The sequence below is a fragment of the Corvus moneduloides genome, chromosome 26 (assembly GCF_009650955.1).
Source record: "Corvus moneduloides isolate bCorMon1 chromosome 26, bCorMon1.pri, whole genome shotgun sequence".
In the NCBI taxonomy this organism is placed as follows: Eukaryota; Metazoa; Chordata; class Aves; order Passeriformes; family Corvidae; genus Corvus; species Corvus moneduloides.
Genome location: NC_045501.1, coordinates 5510502 through 5528481, shown reverse-complemented (window position 1 = coordinate 5528481; position 17980 = coordinate 5510502). Strand labels below are relative to the sequence as shown.

General features: G+C 55.0%; 1 protein-coding gene across 2 annotated transcripts in view; it reads left to right on the top strand.

Moving 5' to 3' along the window:
- Positions 1–17980, top strand: part of LOC116455997 (acid-sensing ion channel 2) — a 396972-nt gene that overhangs the window by 184714 nt on the left and 194278 nt on the right. The gene's annotated exons all lie outside the window — the stretch shown is intronic.

The window sequence follows — 17980 nt, the reverse complement described above, 5'->3', positions numbered from 1 at the left end:
AGTTAAATGAGTGGAAAAAAACCCCAACCTTATATTTTTTTTTCCAAATTCTCTTTTTTTCTTGCCTTATTTCCAAAGCTCCATGAATATAAGCAGTGGGTTTCACTGTTTCATTTTGCAGTGAGAGAGCAAAGCAATTGCACTTGATTTAAAGGGAGCAGAGCTGGGGTAACGATTGCAGAAAGAGGCTGGAATTACTCAATGAGTAAAGTGGAACATCTCATCCCTTCCACTTCCATCAGATTAGGGGCACTTTGGGAATGACTTTCCAGGGATAACATGAGTTAGAGGAGCCTGGAGTGGAGCATCCTCATCATGGCTCTGGCAGAGCTCCTGCCACAATCCTGAGTCTGTGGGGAGGTTCTCCAGGACTTTATTCCAGCAAAATCATTCTGCTCCCAGGTGAAATACGCTGGAACCAAATTAACTCCACTCCCCCCTGCAGCTGGCACGAGCAAACAAAATTGTGTCTGGTTCCTTGTTTGCAGTCCCAGGGCTCAGGTGGAAGGGTCTGTGGGAGAGATGAGTGCCCTGAGCTGTGCAGGGTGGTGGGAACTCGGGATTAGGAACCAGGACACCTGGAGTTCCCTGGGAGCCCCTCTCTGCTCCCACGCCCGATGGAGACAGTTCCTGGGGCTGGGGAAGGGGTGGCTCAGGAATGTTCTGGCACACCTGGGTTCAATGGGGTTTTTTTGTTTTTTGGGGTCTGTTTTCCTCAATTCCAAACTCTGGCCAGGGATGGGAGTGGCCCCTGCCCAGGGGGATCCTGCTCCAGCTGTGCTGCTCCAGGACAGAAATTCCAGAGGGATTTGTGACAGGCTGAGCTGGGGTTTCTTTACCTTTTTGTTCCCAGGTAATTTGCTCAGATTTAATTTCCTACACAGCTCTGTCTCTCTCTTGAGAAGTTTTGGCCCCATTTCTGTGATCTCTGAGATGAATTCCTGGAACAATTTGGACATTTTTGTTCAGACACAGCAACGCTGACATTGTTCCAGCCCTTCCAGTGGTCAAACAACAGCTCTGGAGAGCTCAGCCAAGGCATTTCCCAGCTCCTGCCAAATGTGCTCCTCACAAATCTGTTCCTCCCTCCCTCCTGCACCTGGGATGCTGCTGGGGGTGGAAGGAAATGATTTTAACTCCTGTGTCTCACTGCAGGTAAATTCACCAGGAATACAGGGATAGTTCCATGGTTTGAGAGGCACAAGGGCTCCAATTCAGTGGCTGCTAGAATTCCTGCTGGTCCCCTCGCTGTGGATGCAAGGACTGGGATCACCTGGGAGCACTGGGCTCTAAGCCGGGCTCCCACACGCCTGGGGACAGCTTCTTTGTGCTTGTGCAGTCCTACAAAATCAGCAGCATTTAAGAGTTGGTCTGAAGGAACTTTTGTCCCCCCAAAACCCCTGGAAGTTCACTTTTATAAACAATTCACCCTAAAGTCCTTGTTTGGAACAGATACAGTTGTATGGAAAGTTCCAGGAGGAGTCCTGGCCAACACCCAGGCTCTGTGGGGAAGGTGAGCCATTAATCACAGCTTTAATCCTTCTGTCTCCCCCAGTCCTGCCCAGCAGAGCTGTGACCCCGGCTTAGGGAGGGCTGCTTCCTAAACCCCAGAGCCGTGGGATGGTGTGGGAAGTGTGGCAGGGTTTGGCAGCACCGTGTGGGATCTCTCCCCACCGAAAGTGGCTCACGGGGAGGCCCAGCAGCCTCAGGTGAGGCTGAGGGCCAGCGTGACCTGGAATATGCAATTTACCTCCTGGAGAGGCCTGATCCAGGGTTTGTCTGCCTGGGGGAATGAAAGTGTTTCATGTTTGCTGACCCTGGCTCCTAAAAATGTTTGTGAGCTCTGGGGCTATTTGGGCATCCAGGGCTCAGGAGGGAGCCAAAGCTGCCAGGTGTGAGAGCACAGGTGGGTGAGGTGTGAGATCAGGTGGGTGGGCTCAGGTGGGTGAGGTGGGAACACAGGTGGGTGAGGTGGGAGCTCAGGTGGGTGGGCTCAAGTGTGTTCACCATCAGGCAGGAGCAGCAGCTCTGTAATTATCCCCACCCCACCTGTGCCCACATCATCCCTTCCCTGTTTCCATGGGGAGGAGAGAAAACTCCCAGAAAAGAGGAGAGAAAACTCCCAGCCCCCCTGAGGAAGCTGCTTATTCTCCCCGGGAGAAACCCCTGGAATTTCTTTGTTTCCCTAATTTTGCCCAGTCCCTGCAGTGCCTCCCCGTGCCTCCCCTTGAGAACACGGCCAGGGAGGGCTCAGGACTGGGGTCCAAAGGGAGACCCAGGAGCAGGATCCCGGCGCTGGCTGGGAAGAAGGTGCCCGCTCTCCCTCCCTGGTGGTCCCAGCTCCCCCCAGCCCTGCTGGGGACCCTGTGTTTTATCTTCACCCTCAGGCAGCTGAGAACAAAGCTCAAAACATTTGGTTTGAGGCCTTCAGGTGCAGGGGTTTGGCCTTGAGTTAATTCATAAGCAATTAACTCCAGCTCATTAAAAACAGAGCTGTGAATGTTGGCTGGAGCACAACCCTCCCCAAATCCCGCTCCAGGCCGGGCACAGCCCAGTCAGTGCAGGGCAGAGGGCTCCCGTTTCCATCCTGCTCTGAACGTGCAGGGAGTGCCCAGATTTGGGAGTTAATTGGCAATTAATTAACTGCAGCTTAGGAAAAGACCAAGCATTAGGAGAACCCTTTCCTGGGCGGTTCGGTCTCCGCCTCAGTGAGTCCTGCAGTCCCTGGGAGCTCTTCTGGGAGAGACAAAGCACTGTGGGTGATGGACCCCGGGCTGTGGAATTCCAGCGATCCTGGTGGATCCAACCACAAAACCAGAGCCCTGAGCTGCTGTTCCAGGGCCACCCAGCTCCGAGGCCACCTTTTCACAAACTCAGTGAACTGGCAAAAATTGTGATTTTTAATTTTTCCCTACCTTCTAGTGAAGGAACTCTGGGATGACAAACAGGAGAGCCCAGGGGATCTGCTCAGGTGAGGCCCCACCTGCAGAGCTGCCCCAGCCCTGGGGCCCAGCACAGGAGGGACCTGGAGCTGCTGGAGAGAGCCCAGAGGAGGCTCCAGGATGATCCAAGGGATGGAGCAGCTCTGCTGGGAGGAGAGGCTGGGAGAGCTGGGATTGTTCAGCCTGGGGAGGAGACCAGGGGTGAGCTCACTGTGGCCTCGCAGGGCCTGAGGGAGCTGCAGGAAACATGGAGAGGGACTGGGGACAGGGGATGGAGGGACAGGACACAGGGAATGGATCCCAGTGCCAGAGGGCAGGGATGGATGGGATATTGGGAATTGGGAATTGTTCCCTGGGAGGGTGGGCAGGCCCTGGCACAGGGTGCCCAGAGCAGCTGGGGCTGCCCCTGGATCCCTGGCAGTGCCCAGGCCAGGCTGGACATTGGGGCTGGGAGCAGCCTGGGGCAGTGGGAGGTGTCCCTGCCATGGCAGGGCTGGCACTGGGTGGGCTTTGAGGTTCTTTCAACCCAAACCATTCTGGAATTCTGTGATCCTCTGAGGCTCCTGAGAAGAGTCAGGAGCTGATCCCAGCTATCAGCAGGGGAATCCCAGGCAGGTCCCAGCCGTGGGAATGTTGGGGCTGAGTCTGTGCCTCCCTCGCTGCTGAGCTCGGCTCAGCTCAGGGGCTGAGGCAGCTCAGCCCAAACCCCTTTGATCAGGACTTGCCTGAAGCCTCCTCACAGCGGGAGAACTTGCTCAGCTCCGCGGGGTTCCTGTGGCTGTCGCTGGGAGCAGTCAGGGCCCAGCTCTGCCGCCCGTGTCCCTGCAGCCAGGACAGCCTTGGAGGGCACAGACACCAGGCTGAGCCTGCCTTCCTTCCTGCCTTCCTTCCTGCCTTCCTTCCTGCCTTCCTTCTTGCCTTCCTTCCTTCCTGCCTTCCTTCCTTCCTGCCTTCCTTCCTTCCTTCCTGCCTGCCTTCCTGCCTGCCTTCCTTCCTGCCTTCCTTCCTGCCTTCCTTCCTGCCTTCCTTCTTGCCTTCCTTCCTTCCTGCCTTCCTTCCTTCCTGCCTTCCTTCCTGCCTGCCTTCCTTCCTGCCTGCCTTCCTTCCTGCCTTCCTTCCTGCCTGCCTTCCTGCCTGCCTTCCTTCCTGCCTTCCTTCCTGCCTTCCTTCCTGCCTGCCTTCCTGCCTGCCTTCCTTCCTGCCTTCCTTCCTGCCTTCCTTCCTGCCTTCCTTCCTGCCTGCCTTCCTGCCTTCCTTCCTGCCTTCCTTCCTTCCTGCCTTCCTTCCTTCCTGCCTTCCTTCCTGCCTTCCTGCCTTCCTGCCTGCCTTCCTTCCTGCCTGCCTTCCTTCCTGCCTTCCTGCCTTCCTGCCTTCCTGCCTGCCTTCCTTCCTGCCTTCCTTCCTTCCTGCCTTCCTGCCTGCCTTCCTTCCTTCCTGCCTGCCTTCCTTCCTTCCTTCCTTCCTGCCTGCCTTCCTGCCTTCCTTCCTGCCTTCCTTCCTTCCTGCCTTCCTTCCTTCCTGCCTTCCTTCCTGCCTTCCTTCCTTCCTGCCTTCCTTCCTGCCTTCCTGCCTTCCTTCCTGCCTTCCTGCCTTCCTTCCTGCCTGCCTTCCTTCCTGCCTGCCTTCCTTCCTGCCTTCCTTCCTACCTTCCTTCCTGCCTGCCTTCCTTCCTGCCTTCCTTCCTGCCTTCCTTCCTACCTTCCTTCCTGCCTGCCTTCCTTCCTGCCTTCCTTCCTGCCTTCCTTCCTGCCTGCCTTCCTGCCTTCCTTCCTTCCTGCCTGCCTTCCTGCCTTCCTTCCTGCCTTCCTTCCTGCCTTCCTTCCTGCCTGCCTTCCTTCCTTCCTTCCTTCCTGCCTTCCTTCCTGCCTTCCTTCCTGCCTTCCTTCCTTCCTGCCTTCCTGCCTTCCTGCCTTCCTTCCTGCCTTCCTGCCTTCCTTCCTTCCTTCCTTCCTGCCTTCCTTCCTCCTCTCTCCCTCCCAGCTCATCCCACAGGGATGGACACGGCCCCAGAGCCAGATCCTCACTCCAGACAGGTCCCAGGAGAGGCAGGCACGGCCCAAGGGTGAGGCAGGAGCGCTGCCAGGGCACGGCCTCAGCCCAATGTGAGCCCAGAACCAGCTGTGGGAGCAAACTGGGCACGGGAGCAGTGGCACACAGGGAGGGGTCACAGGGCAGGCTCAGAGCAGTCCTGGCTGTCCCCAGTGTCACCTGCCTGCTGAGGAGCACCTGCCCCTCCAGGAGTCAGCTGCTAAATCCAGCACTGGAGTTTGTGCACAGAACTGTTCCTGTGTCTCTGAACTCCCATTTCCAGCTCATTCCCTGGGTCGATGGACAAGGGTTTATCTTTAGCCTGAATTTCTGCTGGCTCTGTAGTTTGTTTTCTGTTACCCTCCCTCTGCTCCTGCTGAGGGGATGGAAATATGGAAATGGTGGGAAAATCAGCTTTGGGTACCAAATTATTCCTCCCTTTCCAGAGCAATGAGGAAAGGTGACAGAATCCAGAATTTTTTAAGGGGTGACTTTATTAATATATTTGGTCTGCATTCAGCCCTCTTTTAAGTGAGGGTACAGCTGGAGCTGCGCCAGGGAGGACCAGGCTGGATTTTAGGGAAAGACTCTTCCCCAGAGGGTGCTGGGCACTGCCCAGGCTCCCCAGGGAATGGTCCCGGCCCCGAGGCTGCCAGAGCTGCAGGAGCGCTGGGACAGCGCTGCCAGGGATGCCCAGGGTGGGGTTGTTGGGGTGTCTGGGCAGGGCCAGGCTGGGACTGGCTGATCCTGGGGGTCCCTTCCAGCCCAGGATATTCCACAACTTTGTGAATTCAGACCAAGAAGTGAAGAGCCACAGCCCTCCAGCACCTGCCTCCTCTCTTAAACCTCTGCAGAGCGACTCCAGCAGTTCCCAGTTGGATGAGATTATTGACTCCATAAATACAGTCCTTGGCATCCCCCAGTGGGGCAGAAAAATCCTCTCCTTACAGGCCAGACTTGGCATAAAAAGCCCCAACCTGACTGGAAAATGAGGAGAAGGCTGTGGAACAGTGACCCAGCCACAGGGATTAAGGAATATCTCTAATTTTAAAATGAATTTCAGATTCATAAAATGGTGGTAATGGTCCTGAGTGGGCTGGAATGTCCTTCCCAGTGCTACACAAATCATCTTTTGTGCTCTTCTGGGACTGAGGGGCCCTGGAACAGGTGCTTTAGTTTGATTTTTGATTGAACTGGAATTATGGCTGAGTCTGGAGAAGTCCAGGCTCTGAGCCAAGGAGGAGTCCACAGGGCTGGGCACCTCCCACCCCACTTAAGGCTCCTTCAGTTCCCATTCCTGAGGGAAAAGCCTGGGACAGCCAGGGAGCAATAAATCCCTGGAGCAGCCAGGGATGGAGGGTGGCTCCCTGCGCCCAGGCCGAAATCCCTCGGGAAGCACCTCCCTCCCTGCTGCCTCTGACTTGAAATCTAAGCAGGGCTCCTAATTAAATACTCCAGTTAATGGTCTGGAGCTCTGCAGGATGCACTGAGATCAAAATCCCCTTCATCCTCAGCTGGAGCATCCATGTGGTGGTTCCTCTGTGCCTTTTCCCAGCTCTTGTGGCAACGGGTTCCCTTCAAAGCACCTTTAATTCCCTCCACTCTCGTTCTGTGGCTGGGTTTAAAGCTCTCCCCACATGCCCTGTTCCAGCCTCAGAAGTTTTCCAGAAGGTTCATGAGCTCAATCTGTTGCTGCAGCCTCATTTGCATGTGTTTTGCACTTTGCCTGGGGTGTTTGAAGCCCCCAGCTCGTTAGCAGGACTAATTGGGGCTGGCTGTGTCAGGTTTTAATGCAGTGCTGGCACCCTGGGCCTGGCAGGCTGGAAAATCCCTGTCCAGGGAAGGGACACCCTGCAGGTACCATGGGCATGGGAGAGCAGAGTGGATGGAGAGCGCTTAGAGAGGCTCAGCACAAGGTTTGGGAAATTGGGAATGTTCAGGGCTTTCCAGGGATCCCAGAGAGCTTTTGGAGTCCTTTTGCCACTGCAGGCAGGGTTTCCTGGGCTCAGTCACTGTGTTTGTGGCTTGGAAGGAGCCTCGGCACCCCCCTGGAACCTGCAGAGCTCCCTGGGGATCTCATCGAGGGATTTTAACATCGCACCTGTTCTTGCCAGCTGTGACTCTGGACAGTGGCCAGGCAGAAAGGGACCTGGGGCACGGATGGGCAGCAGGCTGGACATGAGGCAGCAGTGTGCCCACGTGGCCAAGAAGGCCAATGGCTCCTGGCCTGGATCAGGAATGGAGTGGCAGCAGGAGCAGGGCAGGGATTCTTCCCCTGGACTGGGCACTGGTGAGGCCGCACCTCGAGTGCTGTGTCCAGTTCTGGGCCCCCAGTTTAGGAAGGACATTGAGGGGCTGGAGCGTGTCCAGAGAAGGGCAACAAGGCTGGTGAGGGGTCTGGAACACAAACTTTGTGAGGAGCAGCTGAGGGAGCTGGGGTTGTTTAGCCTGGAGAAAAGGAGGCTCAGAGGTGAGCTCATCACTCTCTACAACTCCCTGAAAGGTGCCTGCAGCCAGGGGGGGCTCGGGCTCTGCTCCCAGGGAACCACTGACAGCACAAGAGGACACGGTCTGGAGCTGGGAAATACAGGTTGGATATTAGGAAAAAGTTTTCCATGGAAAGAGTGGTGAAGTACTGGAATCGTCTGCCCGGGGAGGTGGTGGAGTCACCATCCCTGGATGTGTTTAGAAAAAGATGGGATGTGGCACTCGGCGCCATGGTTTAGTTGAGGTGTTGTTAGGGCATGGGTTGTACTCGGTGATCTTCGGGGTCTCTTCCAGCCTGGCGATTCTGGGACTCCTTGCCCTGGGCACGGAGCACACTCTGTCCCTCTGCAGCAGCTCCCTGTGTGTTTGCAGATTGTCCTCCTCTCTGTCCTTCTCTTCCCCATATCCCATCCAATCCCACTCTCTGGCAAAGAGTGGGAAGCCTTTTCCCCATGTCCTGTCCCTCCATCCCTTGTCCCAAGTCCCTCTCTGTGTTTCTTGGAGCCCCTTCAGGCCCTGCAAGGCCACAGTTAGGTCACAAAGCTTCTTTTCCCCAGGCCCTGCTTGATTTTCTCCACAGTGTTTTCCGGAGCTGCCTTGTGCCATCTGGGAAAGCATTGCAGGAATTAGTTCTGGGAAGTGTTCTTATGCAGGGGTTTGGGGAGCAAAGCTGTGCTGTCCATGAGGGACATGATCCCAGGGTCAAATAATTGAGAAAAGTTGTGAGGGTTGGGGCATTTTCCTCCATTCATTGATGGCCCAACTCCCTGGAAGTGTGGAATGCTCTGAGACAATGGGGTCACATCAGCAGAGAAACTCCAGATGGAGGTGGGAAATGGGGTTCCATGAGCAATTCCCAAAGTGCTGGGGCCGTCCCTTTGAAAAGAAATAGTGAAAAGTTCCCTTAGGGTGCAGAAGTTGAAATGATGCTGCTGCTTCTTTCCTTCTCCCTTGTGCTCTGTTCCAAATGAGTTCAGTCCCATAAAATGAAGGCGCTGATGGAATCCCAGCAGCTGCTGAGAGCTGAGCTGGCCAGTCCTGCCGAAGGCCCTGGCAGTAATTATTACCCTGTTACTGCTCCAAAGCAGGAGAAGAATCTTGATGTACTGTGAGAAGCAGCTTAAATCAATGGGCCTCCAATCCCTTCAGGCAGCATCAGCTCAAACTTTTGATTTGAACACAGAAAAAGTCTCAAAAGTTAAAGAAATACTACAAAAAAGCAGGTTTGTGGCCTGGGAAGTGTCACAGGGCTCTGCTGGCATCTTTGCTCCAAGAGCTTCCCCTTCCCTGCCAGCCCTGGCTCATAAACCCTTGGCTCTAAATCAGCTGAACAGAACAAATTAAATGGCAATTAAAAATGGCAATATTGGCCCAGTGCTCACTGTGCCCCCGTGCCAGCCACAGCCGCTGCCAGGGAGCCCTCCCAGGGACATGGGAGCTGAGGGTCACTTCAGCTGCACCTCGGACAATCGGGTGGCACCGGAGGGACGGGATCTTCTCTCACAGGAGCTGCCCAAACCTTCATTTCTGACAGAGGTGAGGCAGCAGGAAACATCTGGAATGAACATAAAATAATTGTGTTTGTAAGAAGGGGCCAGGTGGGCTCAGGATGTCCTGAGGCCTCACAGTCCAAGGGAACAGCTCTGTGGGGACATGGCTGTGGAAAACCAGGGTGGTCCTAACAAAACCAGGTGCAAAACCAGGGTGATCCCAACAAAACCAGGTGTAAAACCAGGGTGATCCCAACAAAACCAGGGGTAAAACCAGGGTGATCCTAACAAAACCAGGGGTAAAACCAGGGTGATCCTAACAAAACCAGGTGCAAAACCAGGGTGATCCCAACAAAACCAGGGGTAAAACCAGGGTGATCCCAACAAAACCAGGGTGTAAAACCAGGGTGATCCCAACAAAACCAGGGTGATCCTAACAAAACCAGGGGTAAAACCAGGGTGATCCCAAGTCCCAGCAACCTCACAGAGATCAGCTTTCACTCCTTCAAACACCCCCAACATGCAAAATTCCTCATGAAACGTTTGCTTGGAATGTTCCCCAAGTTCAGGGTGATTCTGACTTTTCCTTCCAATGTCTGAAGCAGACTGGGATCTTTATTAATTAGTCAGGCACCCCCTCAGCCCAAGGCCAGCATTTCCACAGGGTGCCTCTGTCCCAGAGTGCTGATGGAACTCAGCTGGGGGTGGCCCCGGGTGCTGCAGCCGAGGGGACACTGAGCAGCTCTGGCTCCTGCTCACCTGTGGGGCCAGGCCGGGATCCAGGTGAGCTCTCTGAAAAAAGCCACACCTGAAGGGTTCCTGCTTCAGCCAGGGCACGACAGGCAGAGAACAGAGGCTCTGTGGGAATGGAGAGCCCCAAATCCATGGAATATTTTGTCTGAGCACGAGAACAGAGGCTCTGTGGAAAAGCAGAACCCCAGTGCAGGGAATATTCTGTTTGAGCACTGCTGAACACGAGAAGGGAGAACAAAGGAAGGAGCCGTGACAAGGCTCCCCAGAAGCAGAAGTTAAATATAGCCCCTGGATTTTCTCATTATTAGAATTGGGAGCTGAGCTAAAGACAATCAAATCTCATGCTCGGATGCAGGAGCTGCTGCAGGCAGCTGGAATGGGCCTCTCCCTCTTTTGTGGCTCCGCACAATCCATCAGAAATGTTGGAACACCATTAGTAAAACTATTAGTAACCAGTAACTATCCCTGATAATTAAATTCAGGACACTCGGCTTCAGTCCCTGGGCCATGGCTGATCCTGTCTGGCCACAGGCAGCTTCTCCTACTGCATTCCTGAATTTCTCCCTCTTAGGACAGGAGACAGAGGAACTTGTCTCGGAAGCAGCATCAGGAGCTGAGGGCTGGCAAGGTGCTCATAGTAAGGGATTACGAGGCTTTAGGATTTGCTTCCTGGGAAGTCTGTCAAGCCCTGCAGGGCCTTGGAGCAGTGCAGGGGCCTGGCACTGTGAGATCCAAATTCATGGAAGGAGGAATGCACCTGGAGCAGCTTCTCCTCCACAGCTCTGCCACAGCCTCCGTGCCCGGAACCAAATCCATCGAACCACAGTGGTGTAAACTGGGAAGAGGGAGAGAAGCCGGGAGGGAGTGGATCGCAGTGGTTCGGTGCAGGGCTGATCCTCTGATCCTTCCAGGGAAGGCTGGCACTGAGGTTTGCCCGCTCCAGCTCCAGTGCCACCACTGTGAGCCCTCTCTCGGTGCTCCTCTCTCCGCCCCTGCCACAAGCGGTGCCTGCTGTGACGGCAGCATCAGGCCAGAGCCCGGGCTGGGGACAGCAATTTGCTCCTCATTAGGGCTGAAAGTGCAAATTCCTTCCCGCAGTTCGCCCCGGGAGCTGTCAGGTGCCATTACTGCATTTCCAAAGGGAATTAACGCAATCAGCTTCGGCTGGAATGCTCAAGGCGAGGGCACTGGGAGGCGAGAGCCCTCTGCAGCTCCTGCCTGGAGGTGGCTGCAATAAAGGGATGTTGGTGTTTGTCTGATCCGGCTCTGGGAGCGCCGGAGGGAGCAGTCCTGGATCCCGGAGCTGGATCAGAGATCCCCACAGCAGGCTGTGTTTAGGGACACAGCAGAGACCACAGGGAGTGGTTATCCCTGGACAGCAAACTCCTCTGGACGTCTGCCCCCTCCTGCTCCCCCTGGCACTGCTTGGATGGGTTCCTGGGGAATCCCTGTCCCTCGGAGCTGTGCTGGGATTGGGATCTCTCAGTGCTGCCTGCAAGGTGCCACTGAAGGCAGCAGGGATCCAGGGCTTCCTGGAGTCCCTGGGAATCCTTCTCGAGGGATCTGAGCACCAGAAGCGCCCAGAATTCCTTTAATCCCTGTGCTTTAATGGGAGTTTGGCTGTGGGGCTCCCAATCGCCCTCCTGCAGAAAGGAATGAGCAGGGACAGGCAGGGATTGGGATCCACAGCTGGCATGAGGGAGGGAATCAAGTTCGGAGGATCTTTCTCCAGAGGTCAGAGATTCATTACAGAGAATCCTCTGGGAGCAGTTGGAAGTGGCTGATGGAGCTGGAAGGAAGCTGCTGGCCCGGCACGGGGCATGTGGGAACAACAGGCTCATTATGTTCCACGGGCACCCCTCGTGTTCCAGGGGCGATCCAGGAGGGCAGAGGGCTGGGGGAGGCACTGGCTGAAGTGGGACAAGACACGTGAAGAGGAGAAGCTTTGCAGAGTGTGAGTGCAGGGAAAATAACTCCCCTGGCAGAGGAATTCCCCCGTCAGGCTGGCAGGGAAAAGGCAGGGGCTGGGCAGCTCCACTCGGAGCTCTGTGGTCCCACCCTGCACAGCCGGGCAAGGACTGTCCCTCCTGCCATTCCCCTGGGAAAGCCCTAAGCAGAAGAAGTTAATTCATTTACAAATTGCATTATTCCATCATTGCTTTGCCCAGCCATGGCTCCATGGTGGGGATTGTGGCAGAGTGGGTGCAGTGGGTGCTGGCCACGCTCAGGGGGAGCAGCATTCACATCAACATCACCAAAACAGGCAGAGCTCTGGGCTCTGGGGGCTCCAGGCCTTTGGAGCTGCTCCCGTTTATCAGCAGGATTCTGGATCCAAAGAGGATCAGTGCACTGAGAGCTTCCAGAGCACCCCAAGGGACACAAGAGGGGCACCAGGTTCCTCATCCAGGTTTCCCAGCCTGGTTCTCCTCTTGCACCCCCCCGCACCACCAGCACTGGCGTTTGCCTCTGGCATAAGGACATTTCCCCGCAGCTGGGAGCCCCAGGGACAATGGGGCAGTTTGAAATCCTTTCTCCCCTTGCTGAGAGCTTTCCCCAGGACTTTCCTGACTTCCCACTTCCCCTGTTGCTGTTTCTGTGCCCATTTTTAGCTCTGTGCCTCTTTGACTGAGGATGAGCAGAGTCCCAGAGCCCTCTGGTGTCTGGGCCCTGGATCCTCCTGTCAGCTCCAGTGTGGAGCAGATGCTGGATTTCCAGATGCTGGGCAAGCACAGAGACCCGAGCAGCTCTCACAGCTCCCTGGCTTCTGCTTTGGGATTGACTGAGCCAAATTCAGCAGAATCCAGACGTCTTTGGGCACTGGGAAGCGGCAGCAGCTCAGAGTAGATCAGCTCTGCCTGAGCTGTGCTGAGTTTTGATCTGAGCAACTCCTCCAGGTCTGAGGGCTCCGGTGAAAGCCCTGGGAGCACAAAGCTGTGAACTCCTCAGAGCAGGAAATGCTGCTCCCCTTCAGTGGCCACCCAGGCAAATCCCATTGCCCAGTGGATTTTCACAGGAACACACGCCCTGAGCCCACAGGGACAACCAGAATTCCCCTTAGGAAGGGCTTGATTTTCTCCAGCCAGACCAGGCTTGAGGCAGCAGCGTTATCCTTTATTAGATCGAGGGGAGTTGGGAAGAGCAGAGGAGCTTTCAGGCGCACTTGCCATTATTCAGGAATAGAAGCATCAGATTTGAGAGCTGAATGCGAGCCGGGGATGATTGCTCAGAGTTTAATTAGGGATGTATCAGTTGGTTCATCTCCCAAGGAAGGCGGAGGTGGCAGGGATGCAGGGAGAGGATGTTGGTTGTAGGGAGAGATGTGATCACACGTTCAGCTCCCGGGAGAAGAATGGATTCAGTCAGTTTGGAGCCTGAGTAGCACAGGGAGCTCCTGCTGGAATCACTATTTCCATGGGATCCATGTTTAGTCAAGTCCCTGCTGCTGGTGGAGGCAAGAGATCGGATTCCTGTTCTCTGGGGCAAGGAGAACCCCAGTGCTGCCCCGGCCCCTCCCGTGCTGGGCCCTGTGTGCTTTGCAGGGAAGGATTTCACCGCTGTCTCCGGGCTGCCGAAATCCCCTTTTATCCCTGCACACTTTCACAGCCTCGCCCCTGCCTTTCTCAGCTTTCCAGGGAAGACAATGCCCTTCCCACTGCCTGTGCCGGGTATTTTGGGAATGCGGAGCAGGAAATGATGGACTGCCTGGAGAAAGAGTGACATTTCCTTAAATCCTCCCGAATGTTTCATAAGAATTCCCAAATGTTCTGTTCAAACCAGCAGAGGCTGATTGTTGTTAATATTCCACACACATTTATCTGTGTGTGCATTATGGGACTCCTGTAGGAAGTTTTTCCAGAGGAGGAGAAGGTGACACAGGTCACCGAAAATCCAGTTTTCAATTTAAAAGAATTAAATTCAGTCTGAGCTTTGAGCAGGACCAGCTGGGGCAGCAGCAGGGCTGGCCTGCCCTGAGATGGTCGGGTGATGTTTCCCTGGGCTCTCGTCCTGAGACTGCTTTGGGCACATTCCCAGTCCCCTTCAAATCCCAGCCCAAACCCTCGGATTCCCAGGAGTAGTAATGAGGAAAGAGCTCCGGGGGCACTCGAAGCCAGACTCTTCCTTGTAAAGAATTCTGGTTGGAACAAGGCCCCGCATGTCCTGGCCATTGGCTGTTTCCCTCAGCTCTGCTTTTCTTCCTCATTTTCCCACGAAGCTTCAGGATCTGCTGTGAAAAATCAAAGGATTCTGATGCATTTTTTAGCACCATTTCGAATCTCATGCTAAATTAGAAGTGCCTGTGGGGTTGCTGCCTTCCCTCCTGCCTGGCACATTGGAACAATAACCTGCATTTTGTTAATGTTTGCTTATTCCTCATTTTGTCCCTGGTTTTTAGCAGCTGCCTCACCTGTTGTTCCCTGATTTCTCTCCCATCACCTCTCCAGCAGATAATCGACCTCCTTGGGAGCTACCCTCCCTGATGAATCTTTCTCTTCATCACTCCCTGAACCCAAAATCCCAGTCTGGGTTTGTCCCTGGAAGACAAAGCCCAGCTCCAGCAGCTCCTCATCAGGGAGGGTTCTGGGCAAATGTCTCATGTGTAGTTTTGATTTTGTTCTCCTTCTTTCATTACCTTAAGAGCACTTTCCCAGCTTGACGCCCTGTAACTTGGCTGCTCAGAATATTCCTGGTGTTTAACTTCAGCTCAGAGCAGAGCAGCTTTTCTTCTCTTCTGCATCTTCTTATTTTTCCTCCCAGCCTTGTCCTGAGCTGGGACTTGCTGTGAATCTTCGGGGTCAGACCCCACATCGGAGGGACCCGTGCTCCAAGTCCGCCCTCCAGGAGCTGTGGGGCGATGCCAGGTGTCCATCCTGGGCGGATTTCCAGCTCCTCGGCGTTTCAGTGCTGTCACAGAGTCCTTCCCCAGCCTCCTGTGGCCCTGTGGAGTCCACCCCGGATTCCCATTCCCTGCTGCCTGCTCGGGTGTTGGCTCTCATTCTGCTGTGGAAGGAAATGGCCGAGGTTCAGTGGGATCGTGCAGGGCCAGGGATCCTGAGGGCTCTTCCAGCCAGGAGCTTTGGGAACATCTGAGATCATGTGCTTCCTTCCATGTTGGCTATTCCAGGCTGACGTGGTCATGGAATCACAGAATCCTGGAATGGGTTGGGTTCAAGGGCCCTTAAAGCCCACCCAGTGCCACCCCTGCCCTGGGCAGGGACGGCTCTCACCGGGAGGAAGGACTGGGTGGTTTTGGTGGAGCCCCAAGGTAACGGCTCAGGGTTGCAGAGGTATCCCAGTGAAATCCTCAGGAGGGGGAGCACAGAGCAGCTCCCTGGCAGCGCAGCAATCCATCAATCAGCTCAATCAATCCATCAATCAACTTCATCCAACACATATGGTCAGGATATAAAAATTTCCAAGCCTGTGTGCAGGAGCTGAGATTCCTGGAGAGTTAAGCAGGGATAAATAACAGCCAAAAAAAAAAAAGAGAAATTAAAACCTGAGTAAGTGGTGGTCCAGCTTTCTCCATGATTTAATCCCAGCCTTTTCTCCTGGCCTCAGCCTGTGCCTGAAACATTTACCAGGGCTCGATGGTGGCTTGCAGTTTTCATTTGTGCTTTATTTCCCCCAGGAGAGCTCAGCTGTGAGCCTGGCACGGGGCTCCAGAGGGGGCTGGGGGCGGTTTCCAGCTGGGCTCACAAACAGATGAGAAGGGAAAGGTTTTGTTTAAGGTCACCCAGTGAACCAGGGCCCTTCATGGGGACACAGCTCAGAGGGCCTTGGCTGGGGGATGTGATTTCATCCCGCAAGGCAAAGCTTTGCCAGGCTCCAGTTCCCTGCCTGCCTGCTGGGAATCGGGGAGATGGCGACTGGAGGCCAAAGGAATGGGATGGACTTGGTCATAAATCTGCTCTGAATGGGGTCACGCTTGAGAGCACAGGGGAAATGGCCCCATCAAGGACTGCACTGCCATTAACGCCACACTCGCTTGGCGCTGCAGTCAAGCAGTCAAAATTCACCCTCTAAAGGATTCCAGGGAATCCCAGAACTTCCTGAGCTGGGAGGGACCTGCAGGGATCATCAGCTGCAGCTCCTGGCCCTGCACAGACACCCCAAATCCCCCCCGTCCCTGAGGGCTTTGTCCAAACTCTTCCTGCCCCCGGCAGCCCTGGGGCCGTGCCCCAGGACAGGAATGAACAGGACAAAGCAGGCACAGGGCGGGTCAGTATTCCAAGGAAACGCAGGGAATTCCTGCACTGAGAGGATGCCCCGAGCTCACTGAGATCAGCCTGAAGATGCTGCTGGTGGGACCATCATTTCTCTGCTTGGCTGAGGCAGATTTGGGGCTGAAGGAATGATTTTGGAGCAGATTTATCCAATTTTATCACTCCTCCAGGCAGCTCAGTGCATCCTGAGGTGAAACCCTTCATGTAGGAATATAAATAATTATGGAATTTAACAGAGCTCAGCCAAAAGTGAAGGCAAAGAACAAAGAAAAAAGTGTAACTGGAGTGTTTTGTTTTGTAACAATTACAGAATTGAAATGATTTATTGCATTTCCACATTCATGTTCAATTCATTTGATTATTGCTGCAGAAAGGAAACTTGAAACTTCCCATTTCAGCCTTTTCTAAACAATATTTTGAGTGGGTGTCCAAGATCCTCCCATTCACACACGAGGAAACAAAAAGCAAAGCAGGAAGCTGCAATTTGAAAGCTAAATGAAATGATTCCTTGCAGACAGTACAGAACATTTCACTTGACCTGAAAGGAATGTTGTTGGAGAGTTTATCCTGCCAGGAAGGAAAAAGAGAAAGGAAGAAATAAAAAAGAACCTTTTCTTCACCATTTGGGTGGTTTTCAGTGACCTGAAACAGGAGTTATTTCTGCAGCTCTGATCACAGAATTCCAGACGGCTCCTGGCCTCCAGCCCAGGGATTCACTCCTGCTCCCTGGTGCTGTTCCTCCCGTGGATGGAGGAGTGATCCCTTGAGCAGCCCAGAGTCGGGCAGATGTGGGTAACTCCTGATGCCAGCTGGGAATGCTGAGACCCCTCCCAGAGGGAGCAGTGCCTACTCTCCCTGGAAAACCCAGGATCATTGGGGTTGGATTTGCTGTTCCTGTTATTGCCCAGTTCCTGCAACCCCAGCTCTGCTTGGAAAGGTCATCCCTGTCCTTTGTTTCAGCTCCAGGGGGGCTGGAGAGGGTTTTCCCACAGGGAATCGGGTCCCTGTCCTGCTCACTGCTCAGGACCCAGCTCCTGGCCCCTCCAGCTGGGCTGGGCCTGGGAAGGCCTCGCTCTGCTCCTGCACTGCCTCAGGGATGGAACCGGGAATAAAGGCTCCCAGAGCTGCTGGAATTGGGGCCTCCGGGATGGATCCGGGAATAAAGGCTCCCAGAGCAGCTGGAATTGGGGTCTCCGGGATGGAACCGGGAATAAAGGCTCCCAGAGCAGCTGGAATTGGGGTCTCTGGGATGGAACCGGGAATAAAGGCTCCCAGAGCAGCTGGAATTGGGGCCTCCGGGATGGAACCGGGAATAAAGGCTCCCAGAGCAGCTGGAACTGGGGCAGGTCAGGGAGCAGAGCCAAATCGCTGCTTTCCTCCCTTTCCTGGGCCCAGCAAATCCCCCCGAGCGGCCGCCAGGGGAACTCAGCGGAGTTCTGGGAGCTCATGGGGTGGTTTGGGTCGGAAAAGACCTTTGGGATCACCGAGTGCAGGTGTTAGGTTGGGCTTAAGTGCTCTGCGGAGCTCAGCGCGGCAGCAGGGGAGGGCAGGGGCTGTCCCAGCACAGCCACACCGGGTGATGCTCCGGGATTTGCCACTGGAGCCGGTGCTCCCTGAGCCCCGCCGGTGCCTCGAGTGTCCCGGGCTGAACCAGGCTGGGCCTGGGGTCCTGGAGGTCTGTTCCAGCCCCTCTGATCCCATGGCCCTGGTGCACAAGGAGCCGGGCTGGCCCCAGCTGTGCTGCTGCGGGCAGGGGGTGAGGAAGAGAGGCAGAGCTGGGGTTGTTTTGCAGGCTCTGGGTGATGAGCTCCTGGAAAAGCAGCCCCGGGCCAAGGCCCAGCCCTGACTTCTGACCCCCCATCCCACCCCTGGAGCTGGGCTTGACAGACCTCACACAGTCTGGGTGTGCTGCCTGCTCTGAAATGATTCAGCTGAAACCTTGCAGCGCTCACAGGGTTGTGCATTTATCTCCTAAAAGACCCAGCAAAAACCTCCATAACTCACAGAACTCATCGGCTTTGGCAGCTGAGAGAAAGGCTCTGCAGCAGGGGAAGGA